Consider the following 17,361-nt stretch of genomic DNA (forward strand, 5'->3'; position numbering starts at 1 on the left):
TCATGAACTGTTACTTCACAAAAAAAATCTTAAACCCGCAAGCAGCTGTGCTGTGTAACGGGGGACAGGTGAAGGAATGTGAAGGACTGAAGAATCCGTCTACTTATTTAAAGAGGCAGAGCCAAAGGGTTTTTAATGTTTAATATACATTTTAGCTAAGAAAGCGCAAGCAAGCAAACAAAACCTTCCGCCAAAGAAGGGATACTGTTGAAGTTTAATGTCTTAAAATGTGGATTTATTTTTAATAATATTCCAGAAGTAAGCAATATGGAAATTACTACTTGAAAATTCAGTAGCCCAGTGGACTATGCACACTCCTATTTGCCTTCAAGTTGATCATACCAGTTAGAAGTGACTCAGAGAGGCTGTATTGTGTCCAAGTCACATTAGGGACTGGTTTGAGGCATTGATGTGTTTTCTGTTGTAATACAAAGAATTTGGTAGCAATGGAATTTGGTGGTGGGTTTGGTTTGGGTTCCCCCCCCCCCCCCCCCTTTTTTTTTTCTAACATGCTTGTGGTAAACCTGTAAACACAGGTGAGATTTTTTTCTGGTGCCAAGTACTGCTTGTGGTCTTTGCAACACTGAAGTCATGAAACTGTATTTACTTTCTGTATATTTGGTTACTTCTGTGGGTTTTGTGCACCTGTCATTATAGGACAGTTATAAATAGTGGGTGTATGTTGTGGCGTTAACCTCCCTGGAGGCCTGGGTACCTAAAACCAGTGTGCTGCTATGGTTCCCCAAGATGATCTGCTATGAAGTACAACCTATAGAGCAATGTTATTGAAAACAGAGAGACACATTGTTTTGCTCCATAAAAAAAATTATATCAACTGGAAATTGTTAACCAGTAAGTAGAGTTATGGGAGGAAAAAATATATCCTCTGCAAGTATTTAGTGTCGGATTTATTTTGGCAGATGCTTATCTTGAATTTGTAGGACAGTTTCCAAATCCATCAGACATGCATTGGTGTGGGGTGGGGAGGCAGGAGGGTAGATCTATGTCTTTGTCCATTTATTCCTTGGGAGAATAGCTTGGAGGCTGAAATGCAAACTGTGGTGGAAGGTACTTCTGAAATAAGAAATTATGTACTGATAGGGTATTGTACCAAAAGACTCTGCCATAACTTACCTAGTGAGAACGCTTCATGTTCGAAAAGCATTACTTGCTACTTTCATACATGCTTAAAACCTGTTAGCATAATTTTTGTTAGTATAAGAGGAAAATTTATGATAAAGTGGCTTGTTGATGTAGGCTTAAACCTTGATGTTTCACACTTTCAGATTTCATGTTAGCTGGTGTCACAGACACCTTGAAAGATCTCACCCAGCAGGAAGATTGTCCATTTCCCTGATGATGTACCAGGCAGGCGTCAACATCTGCAAAATGCAGGCGCAATGCTTAAACTCCCTAATGGCATGCTGAGAACAGGACTGAGCCCGTCTGCCCTCGACCCTTCAACCTTTTCTTCTGGCCAGGCCAGAGGGCTAAATTTAGGTGCCCAGGTGGTAAAAGGGGCTGAAAAGCAGCTGCCAGCTCTGCCCACAGTAGGCGATGGGGCAGGATCCTGGGGACAGGGGGTTTTCACTCCCCAGCAGGTGAGTGGCTATGGATTTAATCTACAGATGAGAGAGGAAAGCCCTGAAAAAAATTGTGTGAATGATTGAAAGAGTTTTTTGGGGGTAGTTAACAGCCCTGTCCTTGCTCTCCTCCCCTCTGTACCCAGCATCACACTGAACCATCCACCTCTGTTGGTCTTCCTCTTCTGTAGTCTTACAGCCTCATTCTTTGTCATATTGAGAGTAAAAGGAGAAACGGAGATTTGGGAGGCACACTGCTCCTGCCATGTTAACCAAAAAGGCAGTAATAAGCTACTTCTGGAACTGGTTTTGGATACGGTAGGCTTTGGAGGAAAGAGTGACTTCAGGAAAGGAAACAGTAATTATCTAATTAGATCAGATCAGAAAGAATCAAGCAAAGCTGTGAAAGATTTGCTGAAGTGGTATGAATAGGCAGGTTAAAGGTTTTTTTTGGTGAATGCACATTGTCAAATACAGATTCCTGGTATATTTCTTGAATATTAAATTAACAGAGTACAAAAAAATACCTTCTTGTCCTCTTGAACAAGCCAATGAAATCTTGTGCCTTGCACAGTGAGAAAAGCGAATAAAACATTTGACTCCAATCGACAGACAGAGCTGATTTCCAAAAGTGGCTGCGTTGCCCAGTGAGTGCCACATCTGTCCAGGAACAGTGCATTCTGGCCACCTCAGCCGATAAAAACGTGCAGCAGAAATAGGTGGGTGGCTAAAATACGAGATGAACTATCTCCTAGAGGAGTGAGGAATTTAAAATTTGAGGGTTGGTTGGAGAGGACTTCAGTAAGAGGAGACAGAAGAAGGAAATAAAATAATACATATAAAAAGAGGAGGCAAATTGGATTCTTCCATTTAACCTTTTACATAATAAAAGACAGGAGACGTCCCAATGAAATTAAAAAGCAATGCATTTAAAAATTAATAAAAAGCAAATACCTTTTATTGGAGACAGGAATATGGACAAGCTGAACTGTTCGTCTGATCCAGTGTGTCAGTGCAGAGATTGCTATCTTATATGACATTTGGGGGATGTCTTCAGCCTTTGTAGCTAGGTACAGTTTTGTTTTGCCACAGTCTGAGACATCTGGACACAAGCCTGCTCTGGCTCAACAGCTGGGTAGATACAGTTGTGCGGTAGTGGTAGCTGCAGCAGGGGTATTGCTGTGGGGAGCTGATGGTGGCTGCGTGGCTCCCAGTTTGTGGGGGTAACTTCTGGCTAGAGCACCACAGAAAGGTCTGTGCAGGTTCTCATTGCAAGAGCAGGCAGAATACAACAAAACGCTATAAATACTCGTTTCTGGTTTATTAAGTCGAACACATGTCCGAGCTCCTGTAACTTCCCTAAATACACACCTTTTATGATGCTGGCTCCATACTGAAATACAGTCAGCCTAGCAAGGAACTTTACTAAAGTCTTCCCTTGCACATTTAGATTTTCGTCCAGCTTGTCGGAGAAATCTGCTTTTATTCTATAATATGATAATGCATTTGAAACCAACAAATGAACTTTTAATGGGGTGAGCATCTACATGTGCGTGTTTGTGTGTATGCTTATACTGATAAAAGGAATTTATTTATTTTCATCAATATATTGCAAGTTTTAATGTATGTTTATAGTCCAGTTTTTAACCAAGGGAAAAAATAACCAAACCAAAAAACAACACACACTCAATCATATTCGGCTGGGTAGGACCTCTTACTAGGATGATTATTTTTTTGCAACTTTTTGATTCAAATGCTGTGTAGCCAAAACCTTTATAATGAGCACTTCAGTTAAGACTGAACACAGCTTTAGACAGGACACTTGAACTTAAATCTCAGCCTTTAGTTAGCATACCATATCCTGATCCCCACATGTGATGAGATGGGTGGTTTGCTGTTTGCAGTCTAAAATGAATATGTTGCAACACTTGATGCATGGCCACAGCAGGTCCTTACTAGGAAATTGTACCTCCCAAAGGCAGTGAGTGTCTGAACTACTGCTGGAAATGGCTTAAATGAAAATTTAGAGAAACTGGTAGTGGATTTCCCCATGCTACCATCTTCAATACTGTCCCTTTTATTGGGAGCTACTAGATCTTCTTGTGCCTGAAAACTACTTCGTTTTTAATATATTTTTCCGTGGTTTAATTCAAAGGTCTTTTCACCTCTTTTGACAGTGTGCTGCTCCTTTTCTCAAGGATCAGTCACTTTTGACATAAACCTGAGAAATAAATGGTTTTAAATTGGAAGGAAAAAAATCCAAGCAGCTATGGAAAAGCAGCAGAACTTCCCCATGATGAGATGCATCGTGCTGTGAACTGATCTCCCAAACTGCAGCAACAAACCCTCCGTAACTGAGAGGACCTAAAATTGAAAGAGAGCACACCGAACTCTTCAGGGCATCCTGTCCAAGGCTTTGGTTCATGAGTGTTTGCACTTTGTACTTATTTATTTCCAGTCATATGAAAAAGTGCCTTATTCACTGTTACTGCTGGAGTGGACAGCTGTGGAAGAAAGTTAGTTTACATGGCGTAAATAGGTTTCAGAGTTAACAAGCAAATCATACCTTGTTTTGAGAGTAATTTCCTGTTGTCTACAGATACAGGGAATAAAAATTGTTTGGGAGCTAGGTATGATGGTTTATTTGGGCTGTTTGTTTCCATGCAAGTTTGCAGACTGTAGAGTCTGTTTTGTCTGTAAGGAGGATACTGTATAAGAATTTAGACTTTACAAATCAAGTCGAGCCCCGCTGGTAAGTACATTTCAGAGCACCACATGCATCACCTGCTGTGTGCTCTTATTTCCTCCTGACTCTCATAATGTATGTAAAATAGACGTGCAGACTGAAACAGAAGGTTTACAAAACTAGTTTTAATTCTTGTGAAATCAGGGAAGTTTAAACAGAGGTGTCAGTCACTGCAGCAGATGAAATGTTTTAGTGGGTTGTGATGTTTATAATATATTCTTTACAAAAGCATGCATTATTTGAGGTAATGAGCGTAAGTATTTGCATATGGTGAACGGTGGGTTCATGAGTTCTTAAAGATGTGATTTGCTTTAAGACATGTTTTGAAATTATTCCGTATTTAGGAATGATTTTGAAAAATTACTTTGTTTTTGTAAATATGTGTCAAATAAGAAAGAATTGTTTTGGTTCTTTGGCTTTTTTTTTTTTTTTTTTTTTTTTTAAGGACCTGGCAAACCCTTTGTTCACCTTACCTCCTCCCTAGTCTGCCCCTCCGCGCCTCAATTTGTTAAAGACCAATTGTTGCCCGTGGTAACTGCAGGGAATTTGTTGAAAAGCACGCTTTTAGAAGACAATGGGCTCCAAATATACTGTGGCACAGCTTTAAACTTTATTAAGTCTGTCTTGGACTACCCTCTCCTCTGCCGAGTTAAAGGGAAGAAAAGTTTGGCAGCCTCCACGCTGTGAGCGTGATTGATGCCCAGAACATCTGAGGGACTTTTGTGTCCAGCGTGCTCTCCATGAGTGCATAATGTGTGAATACTCAAATAAGGTCAGCCCTTATCAGATGTAATCTAGGCCTGAAAGCAGATCAGCAGTGACAGTCATACCCCATAAGTGAGAACACAAATCATCCTTGCATGCTTTGGACAAGTTACGGGATTTTCTCCCTTCTTGCTCCTGTTTTACCCTTTCCAATTTGGGGGGAGGTGACAGAGGGGAGGGGAAACTTTGGCAGATCTCTGGAAAAAAAAAAGAAAGACAAAACCCAGAGGAATACGTGCCTGGAATACTAGATGGCCCCTTCAGCCAGGCGGCAGGGGGATGGGGGCTGTCTGGAAGGCACGGCAGTCCCGGGGCTGGGGTGCGCTGCTCCTCTCAGGGCTGCTGGTGGAGCACCCCATGGGTAGAGCGAGGCAGGAGGGAAGAAACTTGGGCAAAAGAGGTTCAGCTTGCTTCTTTGGAGCCTTTTAAGAGTCTTTTCAGAGATTTCTAAGCATGTCACAGCTGTTGTCTGCCTGTCCCTGGGTTTGAATGCCTCAATTTTTCAAAGTAGAGTGAAAGCATCTTTTTATTCTTTTTGACTTTGTGCTCCATAAATGGCGATGCTGTGTTTCACCACAAAGCGAGTTAAATTATTAGACAATAATGCATTCAAGAATTAATTTCTGCCAGCTTTCATGGAGAAAGCAGTGGTAAACAGGTTTCATCTGAAGGAAGAGCCTTCTATTTGTGGATATTACTTCTTGTAGTTTACTGGATTTTTTTTTTTAACTGAGGAAAAAGGAAAGCAGCAATGAAATGGTGTTAATTTAGACTTTTTTGATTTGTGCTTCTGCTTAGAAGAGGATTTTAATGGGCAAAGAGCTTTTACAGAAGACAAAATATATAGGAGAATAGCATAATTAGCAGGAAGAAATCAAAGATACGGTTACATCATTGATGGCATTAACAACTATGGAAACAATGATGTCATCCTCTATGATGTGAAAATACTTTTTGCATGTTTATGATGACTTGAAAATTTTCTTTCCCTTTTCAGAAATCTAATGTCCCTATCAGGGCAATAATTTGCAGTGCTTTAGAACTTTTGCTTGCTGACATACTCTATGTGAATTAGTGTGTAATATTCCCCAGGGTTGAGGGGAAGATCCGTGAACGCTGACAGCCTGCCTATAAACACTGTAGTTACAGCACATTATTGCTTGCTTCATTGCTTTGTGCTCTATAACAGCAGGAGTGTCCTGCTCCTCATCGAAAATGCACAACATAAAAGATTCCTTAGTTGCAGCTCACACCTTGAACTCTGAAGACATCAGAGAAACATGAGCAAGACCTGTATTCACGACCAACCTGTCTCTTCCCTTTGCTTCCCATCACTGAGCTGTCACCTCTTTGCTTTGCTGAATGGCATGATATTATTCATGTTAAGGTCAGAAACACTTGGAATATGGGACAGGAGAGGAAACCTGTCGTGTCATCAAATCCATGACAATGATGTCTCAAGCACTTACCCCACCCCACCCCCTTTTTTTCTTCCAGAAAGTGATCAAGATATGTGTTAAAGTAATTTATACTTTATTTTGGGCCACAGTCCCAAAGAGGAATACCACCTGGTAGCCATATATCCTGTATGGATTTGCAAGGAAACGTGATTTAAAGGGATACATCATTGACTTTGTCTAAAAGAGTCCTCCAGCCATCTGCACCCTGACAAATCCCTATTGGGCAATGATGGTTAATACGGAAAAAGAACTGACAAAAGCCAGTAACTTTCAAGAGGCGCTCTACCTCGGCTGACGTTTGTATGCTTAACTTGCAGATTTCTGGTTTCCTTCCATGAGCCAAACTAGTTAACTGTGGCTATCCCAGCATGCGTTGACTTAAATTGCCCAGACACGGTGCAGCTTTCCAGTTGTATTTGAAGTTCTTCCCACTGTGAGTTTTGACCTCACTACTGCACTTGGTTAGTTACATCTGTGGACAGGTACGAACATGAATTAAAGACTGATTTTAAACACTTATGTTTGCTTTAGTCTGCACAAGAAACACTTTATTGATGCATTGATTCTGCTGGCATCCTAAAACCATCCTAGAGAGATTTCCCATACTTTTAATAATAGTCTGTCAGTTTCAGATGCTCACAATCTGAATTCATCCAGTCCTTTACGGTCACACAACTAGGGCTTGTGGTGTCTGTCCTGAGTGTCCAAAATAATGATACTTTTGCACCTCACAGTCAAAAAGGTCATGGGAGCGCCATCCTGTGTTTGATGTATGAGGAATGATCTGCTCTGTAGTGTTTGATGAGAGATGTGTGGTATGTGGCAATTTGAGATTTTTTGTTTTACTGATAGAAACATTTAAAATGGTGCCAACAGATGATAAAGCATTGCTGTAAGGGGTTTTTTTGGGTGCTTATATGGGAGCTTGGGAAGGAGACCTCAAGCATGCTTTTTGAAGACAGCATATAGGTTAAATATGAAGTTTAGAATGAAGGCATTTTTTCCCCATGAAAACATATTATGTGTGGAGCAAACCTGTAATTAAGAGTCATATTAGAAAATAAGTTAGACACTACCGTGTTACTTTTTTTTGCTATAAATTCAATGAAAATACATGAGAAAGACTGAAAAATTATGTTCACATAAATGATGTATTCCAATCATGTGAATAGAAGTGTCTCTCTGTTGCAGCTGCATTGTAAAATGGTGTGGTAATCAGGCAGGTAATAGAGTTTTAAGCAAGAGGATGAGGAAAGAAAAATAAACTCCACACATCACTGGGAAGACAAGAAGAATGCTCATCGCATTTGTGATAGCTGGTCAAGGTCTGGTTTATGAATGCTTTGGCCATACTCTCAGTCACATTAAGTTGAATTTTATTCTGTTATTACTAATTGTTGTATGACAGCTGCTAGCTGGCTGCTTTAGAGATTTCCATTTCACTAAGCATCATCAAAGATGTGGATCTTCTCCAGAAAGTTTCTGGGGGACCACTATTTTGGAGCCAAATACCATTTGAAGCGTGGTGGTAGAATTTGCCCACTGAGATGCTGGGATTCTGTTAGCTACAGCAGTCCAGTATCAGTACTAAACTGAACATACATAGTCAAAAACAAGCTAATAAATCACAAAACCTACTTTTCTCATTCTTACAGATAAAAATAACAGTGCTGCCATTAATAATGGCTGTACATCGATACATGGTTTATTTGTAAATACCTAGTTTACCCTTCCTCTTGTCTTTTTTACTCAGTGGTAGCTGGGGAGTCTGTTTTTGTTGTGGTGTCAGCTTGTAATTTTCCTGTTTTGTTGCTGTATTCAGTGTTTTAGGGAACTCACCTGTGTTTTGTTCAAGAACGCAGACCACATACTTCTGCTGTTTGATGCCATAACAGTTGTTCAGAACACTTGTTCCTGTCCTAAGGGGCAGATGCCAAGATGGGTTTGCATGCGTTGTAGGTGGGCTTGCATGCACTGACACTACCTGAGCAGCCTTTCTCTGGGCAAGTGACAGGAATCGGTGTGTCGGTTGAAAATAGTATTTTGCTGAGCAAGTACCAAGAAACTAGTATCGCAGAAGTCTAATACGCCTCGCTGTAGATGAGGCAGTGTTGTTGCAGTGCGCCCAGCGGAGAAGTAACACAACTGCTGTACACGTGTGACCGTCAGGAGAGAAGTTAGATCCGTGTGCACGCCTGCTTCGCTAACAGGCTTGTGGGGGGAAGTCGTGCACTGCACATAGGCTGAAGCAGCTCATCTAGTGCTTGAGGAATGACACCGGCTGAGAAAGTTTGTAACAGTTGTCCAGGGAAGAGCTGCAGGGAGGGGGTTTCCGCGGGGGAGCGCGGCGCAGGGCGCAGCTTCCCGCGCCTCCCCCGGTCCCCGGCCGCTGCTTGCCAGCACGGGGAGGGGGTCGCGCTGGTGTGGTCCCTTGGCCGGCGGGGAAAGCGTTTGATGTGCGAAAGCCTGAAGCGGTTTGACGGGGCGGCTCTGGCTCCCTCGCCGCGCTGGTGCTCTGTCGGGGCGGGGGGAGCCGCGGGGTCCCTCGCCCGGCGGCGGCCTCCCCAGGGCAGGGGCCGCCGTCCCGGCTGCCCCTTTATCGCCGAGCCCCGGCGCTGGCAGCCCGGGGGTCGCCGCTCGCCCGGCTCCCCCCCGCCGGCCCTGCCCCGCCGCCCCACGGAGCCGGCCGGGGCAGGAGCCGCCGGGGAAGGGGGCGCGGCGAGGAGGCGGCGGGGCCGGCGGCCGCTGCCATGGGCCGGCGGGGGAGCGGCGCTGGCCGCGGCGCCTCTGCCTGCTGGCGCTGCTCTGGCTGCACGCCCGAGGTGAGCGGGGAGGCTGCGGGAGGAGGGGGGGGGCCTCTGCGGGAAGGTGGCCGTGCTGGGGCGCGGGGCAGGTTTGCGGTCCCGGCGGTGCGGTCCCGCCGGGCGGCGGCGGGGCGGGTGGCGGAGGCGGCCCCGGTGCGGGGCAGCAGCTCCCGGCGCTGCCGCTTCTTGGTAGCGCAGCCCGAGGCGGCCGGCGCCGCTCGGAGAACTCACAGCGGGTGCCTGCGAGGCTCGGGCGGCTCAGCCGGGCGCTGTCTGAAGTTTCTGCCCGCTCAGCCCTTGCAACGGCGAGCAGGTTCCTAGCAGTCACTGCAGGCTAAGGAACGTTCTGCTGCTTTCGCTGGGGGACTGCGGTTTTAACAAGAAAGCATCCTGCTCGTTACCGTGAAATGAATGAAAATGTCGTATTTATCCTCCAAGAAGCAAAAAATTCTGACACAGCTGTTAAGAAAAGGGGGTACTAATTGCCAGGAGCAGAGTTTGTACTACAGAATTTGATTGGCAGCAGAATCGTGGTAGCTGTATCATGGTGGAGTCTGAAAACAAGGGACGTATATTAATGGGCTGGAAGTGTATTTACAACAACAGCATTTGAAAACAAGTTCAGGGTGCAGTAAACGAAATGGCGTGTTTTTGGCAGTTTATAAATGTGCTTACGGTACTGCGCTTCATTCACATGCTGATGTTCTTTGGAAGAGCTGTAAAATTATTGTCCTCAAAAGACATTCTCTGTTAAGCTTATTTATTTTATTAAAAGAAAAAAAGTGGTAAATAATGTGATGAACACTCCAGAAGTTTTGGCATCATGAAGCATTTACCTCGCAAGCCGAGTATCACACCTAATAAGAGAAAAAAAATGCACAGCAAGGAAGGTTGTCTTTCTCGCTGCAAATGAGTCAGTTCCGTTACCTAAACAGATAAACTTTCTGTGACCTCACCTACAGCCTTCAGCATCACGATGAGTTTTCTGATGCTTGAGATGATTTTGCTCTGGCTTCCTAGTAAGACACGATAAAGCTAAGGAGCTGAAGAAACCACAGAGCCACTCATGTAGCCTGTTTGTCCTGAAAGCTTTCATATGGTGGGAAGTGGACACCATGTCCATGGGAGCAGCTGGCCTTGGGAGCACATGGTAGCTGCAGAGCAGGGCTCAGGGCAGCAGTCGGACTGCAGGAATCTGTGCCGAGTGTAACAGTGTGTGCAGTTCAGATTCAGGCTTGCCATCCTTGCTTGATTATTTTCTCCTTGAATCAGAACGGCTGGACTGATGTTTTATATCTAATGTTTGACCTCGTTTTCAGACTCAGCTGGAGAAGCTGTGTATGAGGCATAGGAGTGAGCACGCTGCCCGTTTTTACTTGGGATGAACACATCTTGCAGACTTTAGGTGACACTGCAAACCTGGTTTAAAACCATTCCCTGGTATCACAAGCGGTGCTTGTGTGCACTCTGGACCAGTTGCAGTCACACCTGGCCGACGAGCCCTGGACATGTTTGCAGGGACCCTCGGTATTCTGACAGCACCCTCTGCGCTGAAGTGGGAGTGCAGCTGGGGCTGCATCAGCTCCCCCGGAACTGGGTGTCATAAACGTTTCTGAGTCTTAGTAGCTCTCTATTCCCTTTTGAAATTTTGACTGGTAAATGCTTTGACACGTTTTTGTGTGTGATCCCTTGAAAAACAATGGGATTCTTAGATTACCCTCAGAGTTATCCATGCCAAAATAATGTGCTCTTAAAGACACTGAGAATCTTGGTGCGATGACCTTCAAGGAAAGCAGGTGTATTCTGACTTTGGAGCATCTGCAAGGGCATTAGGCAGATCTGTAGAAGAAATGCACTAGGTTGCTGAAAGATGTGCACAGAAAAATTCTTTGTCCAGAAGAGTCCAAGATTTTTCCCTCTGTGCAGAATTCCAGGCACAAAGATGAGCATGCAAAAGTTATGCCAAAAGATCAGATCCTCAGATATTGTGTCTTACCAACAGTGTAACTACAAGTGTTAGTAGGAGAGTCCCAGTAGCATAATTTTAAACCCAGCTGCTCATGAGTTCACAGTCTGCATTTGAAGTATGTTCCCAACTTCCCCACAGTCGGGAGGTCAATCTTTTCTGATTTTTGAGCACTTGTGCAAACTTTTTAGGAAACTTAACTAAGAGCTTGTTCAGCACAGATATTTTTCCCTTCCAAGGACTGTGTATTTGTGGTTTGCCAGCAGTGCTCAGAGGATGAGAGGCTTGTGCTGGGGAATCTTTGTCATGGAGCACCCATGTGGGTTCCCACGGGTGCTCTCACCAGCTCCATGTCGTCATCTGAAATACTGAACATGAGATGGAATCCGACCCAAAATCTTTTCAGCAATTAGAGAAAGACAAAGTAATAGCAACTGAAGATGAGCACTTTAGAATAATTTAGGAGCTGAATCCTTGAAATAAACTCCTTGTAAAGCTAGGCATTGCGTAATGATGGTCTTATGTATTTATTTCTAAGTTACTGGACTGTAACACTTTGCTTATTCCTACCCTTTGGGTTATAGGTTAGAGTCCCATTGCTCTAGGCAGTTTCAAGGCCAGAAGTTGTTTTGAAAAGACATCTTAAAATCAAATTAAGAGGTATTTTAAGTAATTCAGTCCATTCCTCAGGCTGAGACCAAGGTTTTCTAAAGCCATATTAATTCTAGTTTAAATTTGCTTTAGTAGATGTTTCTGTTCTTTCCCTTCAAAGCTTCTGCTTCCTTGCAGGGCGATCATAGTGGGAACATGAATTATTAGCCTGTGGAGTCCGCCTTTTGCCTGTACATATGCCTGAGAAGATCCTGGTGGTTCCATGTGGTTACTAATACAAAATACAGTTATATTATTAATGTAATGGCAGATTTGCACTGTATATAGGGCAGGAAAGCAACACCGAGAGTTTAGTCAGTTCTTCTGACATGCGTATGACATTTGTTACCAATGTTTGGGTTTCCTTCAATGATGAGGAGACCATGTTTCCAGGCAATCAGTTCCAGTGCCGCTTTAGTCTCACCTCTAGAAAAATTAGTCTTACAGTGTACTCTGGTCTTCTTTGCTTCAGTTCAAGCCCAGTTCTGTTTGTTTGGCCTTGACTGTCTCCAGTTACTCGTGCTGACCTCTGCTGCACATTTTTCAATCTCTCCATACATACCTCCAAATGCAGGAGTCTGGCCTGAAGTGTTTCTTTATTTGTACAATTGCTTGTGTGTGTGCATTGTGTTATACTGGCAGTGTCTTGTGTTATACCAGCTGAATAGCACCCCAGCTTCTCTCTGGCTTCTTAAGAACATTTTTGTATACTAGGCCTGTCCTCTAGTCCATGTGCGGTCTTGCTTTTCTTATGTCCCTGAGGCCTATTCCTTGTCCTAGAGGGAATTTAAGTACTTTCGGCATGGTTTGTTCTTGACAAACCTATGTTGGCCATGGCTCATGTCATCTGTTGGTTGGGATATTTTTGGCTGAATTTAATCTTATCTAAACTTGACATCAAAGTGTAAAGAAGAAGGGCCAAGCAGTTCAGTTAGAATGAACTGCAGATCTTGTGTTCAGGATTTTGGACTGAGCATTATTTTTGGTTTCTAACTTGTATTGCAAAATTGTGAAGGAATTGAAGCTCTAAGGAGGTTCTTTCTGAAGGAAATGCTCAAAAGCAAAGTCAGAAAAGGTAATCATCGTTTGAAAGCTGAAGCATAAACAAGGTAGGCCAAAAGCTAATTTAACTGGACATTTAGAAAAAATGCTTAACGGAACTCGATGATGCAAACCAGAGGGTTATACTGTAAAGGAAATAGGTGACAATAGCTCTTCTTACCAAAACACCCCTTCTTTTTTTGGAAAACTCTCTTTTATCCCATAATCTGGGCAAAGTTCAGCTAAAAAAAAAAAAAAAAAAAAAAAGGAAGAAATTTTGCATAAGAGCCTGAGTCTTGGGGAGAAATTTTAGTTTTGTCCTAAATCTCTTGCATCTGGCATTACATAGCTGTATCAGTCCTATACATGGAATGAAGTGCAAGCCTTGACTTACTGAAAAAACGGAGCTTGACCAAAAAAATGGAGCTTTTCTTGCCTGTCTTACTGATGTGGGATAGAGGCAGGGTGCTGATTTGGCAGATTTTTCCATCTTCCCATACTACCATTGGTGGCATCCCAAGTGAAACCACAAATAAGTGTCTTTCTAATAGGCACTGACCGTGTCACAGGCTTGTCCTAAACTGGTATGTGGAAACCACAGATAAGTTTTTCTGAATGGAAGGGTGTAGCATCCATGAAAAATATGTGGGAGAAAGTATGAGAAAACTGGGCAGGAGCCAGCTGTATCTTCAAGAAGTGTAATGTTTATGCCTATGGTGCTCTTTGTCGGTATACTTCAGCCTCGTGCTGTGGGGCGATGCATCAGCTTTTGCAATTAAGAGATCCAAAGCCATAGGGACTTTGAGTAGATGCAATTGTTAATTATCGTTGCAATCTGGTGAATATATAAACCTGATGTAATGAAATTCTTTGGTATAATTACTTGTCATACAGTTCACTGCTCAAGGGATTTAGCAGGCAGTACTGTACTTTGGTTTAATCCAAAAAAATTCATGTTCACCTGCTGGTCTAGTTGCTGTCTGGCAAAGTGCCAGGCCTCCACCTCCTGCCTCTGATATTTGCTGTTCCTTGATGCATTTTAACACACAGCGGCTCAAAGCTAAGAATTCTGGAAATTAGGAGATAGGACCTGACATCGTTTGGCTCATTGAAAGCTGAATGATGATTCAAAAACCATGAGGACAGGTAACTTTTGGGCTGCATTACCATAGAGGTAGCTGTGTCGTGTAGTTGTACAGCACGTGTTTAAAGTAATAACTCTGTAAGTGTAAACTGATCCTGGTTACCATATGGCAAAATCCGCTGAAAGCATAAGCCCAGCTGTTAAATGCATAACCATGACTGTGTGTTCAAGAGTTTTATACTGCAGCTATTATGTGGCATCCTCAGCTATTAATCTCTCACTATTAATCAGCAATAAAAGCAGCTTGTGGCAAGCATCACAGATGCTCAAAATCTGATCTCTTCAGCTTCATACCTGGAGGGAAGATAGCAATACTAGGATCTTTCCTTCCTTTATTCCCTCCCTTCTCGTTTTTCTAGGAGATGCAGTTCAACCCAGGACACATGAAGTGTACTTTACACCCACTTGTTCTGAACTGGAGTTTATCACTCACCAAGTGTCAGGTCCTCAGCTGTCTGGCCTTGACAAAGATACTGGGTTTGAAGGGCTGACATGTTTTGCAGTTAGGTAAACGCTCCGCTTGTGTGATATCTGAATGCCTTTTGTTCCAGATTCATCGCTAGAAAGCAGAATATTTAAGTGGACTGAAACTAGATGTGCCACGCGTTAGCTGAAGTAACCATGAAGTGTTTACTCAGCAGGTTACTTCAAACACCTATATGATTTTAAACTTAAATGGTCCTTTTGAGATTGAAAGGACTACTCAATAGAGTACTTTTCAGAAATGGAGGCTTAATTCCTTTAAAAAAATAACAGAACTAGTGTGTCAGTTTGGTTATTCAGACTAAGAATAGTCATGTCTGTTTACTGTCTTCTATTATATATATAGCTCTACTGGTTTTTAGTATCTTACGCCACAAACTGACTGTAGGAAGATACTTTCTGATGCTACTGATTTTTATGACATCTGTTTGTGGAGTTGCTGTGATGTTGCGACAGTACTGATCATCTGTCAGCAAATTTTTGGACTGTAGCTTCAGACACAGCATGTTCATGTAAATACAACTCAAAACATGCACACTAAGAAAGCGTATTGTTGTTCTTCCTCTCCTGAAATGTGGCTTTGTGTTAGCTTAGCAGCGTAAAAGGTACCGAGTCTTAGTGTATAAACATCCAGTGAAAAGGAAATGGGATATTTGTTGCTTCTCTTGAAAGAGAGTTTGGGAAATGTCACTTGCTGGGCTTCTTCAAATAAACCCCTGATCTCCTCTGGGACAGCTCTGCTGTCCTGGCTCATCCAGCGGCACCGTAATATGCTCAGGAGGTGTTCAAGGAGCACAAGGGCAATGGGAGGTGTTAGATTTGTCTCCATTACTGCTTTGCTGAAGTTAATGGCCTTTTGATTTCTGTTTCAGAAATATTCAGTGAGCCACACAGAGAGCTGCAGCCCTTTTATTATTAATCCACAGAATAAATATTAATCTTGTGTGTTAGTTTTGCTTTGCTAAGAAGACCGTATTGGTGTGAATTAAGTCATAGTTCTGTGTTTGAAGGGGTATTTGTATCAGGCAGGATTGTAAAGTAATTGAGTGCTAAATAATCACAAAGATTAACTCCCTAAAAAATTCTTCTTGGTTTCTGAGTCCCCCAAAGGAGAGAGACGAGCACCTTGAAAGAGAGTGCCACCCTTTCAAAGACAATGGCCTGTAGAGGGATGATAGGTAGGAACAGCCAGGAAAGGAAAAGCTGGTTGTGTTCTGTAGTAGCACTTACCATAGCCATAACAGATCTGCTGAGACAGGTAAGACCTGTACCATGGAGAGAGAGAGAGGCTAGCTGTGTTTGGGGATCTTATGGAAGGCATTTATCATTGGTAAGATTGAGATATTTAGTGCTTCCGTGGCTTCATTTAATTGTAAATAGTATCTTAATTAATTTATGCTTTTTACCACATTGACTCTTCCTTGTACTGGCTTCCTCAAAAGAGCAGTGAAAGTGTGAAGGTTTGATGAACAAATAGTCTGAAGATGTCTCAGGATATATTCCTTTGCTTAAATATCCAATAGCATTCCCTTAAGTATGGAACAGGGCAGGTTTTGTTCGTTCCAGCAGTATTCAGTGTCCAGGGCACGGTATCATTACACAGAGTACTGTACGTGTTTTGAGCCTTCAAAATACTAAATTTTTGGTGTATAAGAAGTAAAACATAATATTTCATTTGACTGTGTTGTTTATAAATGTTTGATACACTGGTGTCAGAGACAGTATTTGTGGTTGCTGTTTCTGGAATGAGTGGTTTGAATAAAAGCTAAGCAGCCTGCAGGAAACATAAGCGTCTCAGGAGCTCCATGAATACCACCGCTATAACCTAACCTAACCCAGTTGGGTGAAAAATGTGGTTTCCCGTCTTCATTTGAAAAAGTGTTTTCCAGGCTTACTGACATGCATCCTGCAAATTTAATTTTCATAAATATTTCATCTCTTTCTTATGCTCAATTTAATCTATCAAAGCCACACAGTGCAGGAGACATCTGGGATTGTGCTTAAGCAGCTGGGTTTCATTTGCAGGAGGTTTGTAGCAAATTTCTCTTTCTTGCCAGCCACAGACTGTCTTGGTGACTGTGCAGTAGCACTGGGATATTCAGTACAAGTGACATAGCTTCAGAAAGAAATGGGCTCAGTTTATTCCTTTTCCTGGGTTAGGTGCCATCTGAGGCTTTTGGTGGGTGGTTCTGGTTTGTGTCTGCTCAGCCTAAGCAATAAGGGAGCTTTTTTTTTTTTAATTAACTGTGGCAACTTCTAGTCGGAGTGAACCTTTACAGCAGCTAGCTAGATTTTCCTTTAGCAGAAAAAAGCACAAAAATCCTGTTCTGAAATTAAACGATTAACAATCTAATTCTACATTGGCATGTTTTAATCAAGCAACATATGCATTACATAAATTAATTTAATTATTAATTAAATACCCTGTGTAGGGAATGAAGATAAAAACATTTCCCACACATTTCAGAACAAACATACAGTGATAGAGTGTTTAGGTCCTTTTGACAACTCAGTTTTATGAGAAATATAAGGCAAGCACAAGCATCACACGGTGGTTTTCCTCAGTGTTGGCTGTAACTGGGCTTGTCTTGGTTCCTTTGCTCAAATAGATGCTTTTCACTGTGTAATATTTGAAGCTTTTACCAAGTAAGATATCTCAGCATAAGTTATGCAGCATCTTCATACAGGGTAGAAGTATCTGACATCAGGCTGATGAAA

The 17,361-nt window shown here is 42.7% G+C and overlaps 1 protein-coding gene across 2 annotated transcripts in view; it reads left to right on the forward strand.

The window, feature by feature from the left end:
- The window catches only part of BMPR1B (bone morphogenetic protein receptor type 1B), a 258,561-nt gene that overhangs the window by 166,674 nt on the left and 74,526 nt on the right, over positions 1-17,361 (forward strand). The window contains exon 1 of one of the 2 annotated variants that reach the window (XM_037379684.1): positions 9,312-9,376. The exons of the other annotated variant lie outside the window; for it this stretch is intronic. The gene's annotated coding sequence lies outside the window, so the exon portion shown is untranslated. Of the gene's footprint in view, positions 1-9,311; positions 9,377-17,361 lie in introns of those variants that run through there. 2 annotated transcript variants of the gene reach the window in all.

This window comes from Falco rusticolus, chromosome 1 (assembly GCF_015220075.1).
Source record: "Falco rusticolus isolate bFalRus1 chromosome 1, bFalRus1.pri, whole genome shotgun sequence".
Taxonomy (NCBI): domain Eukaryota; kingdom Metazoa; phylum Chordata; class Aves; order Falconiformes; family Falconidae; genus Falco; species Falco rusticolus.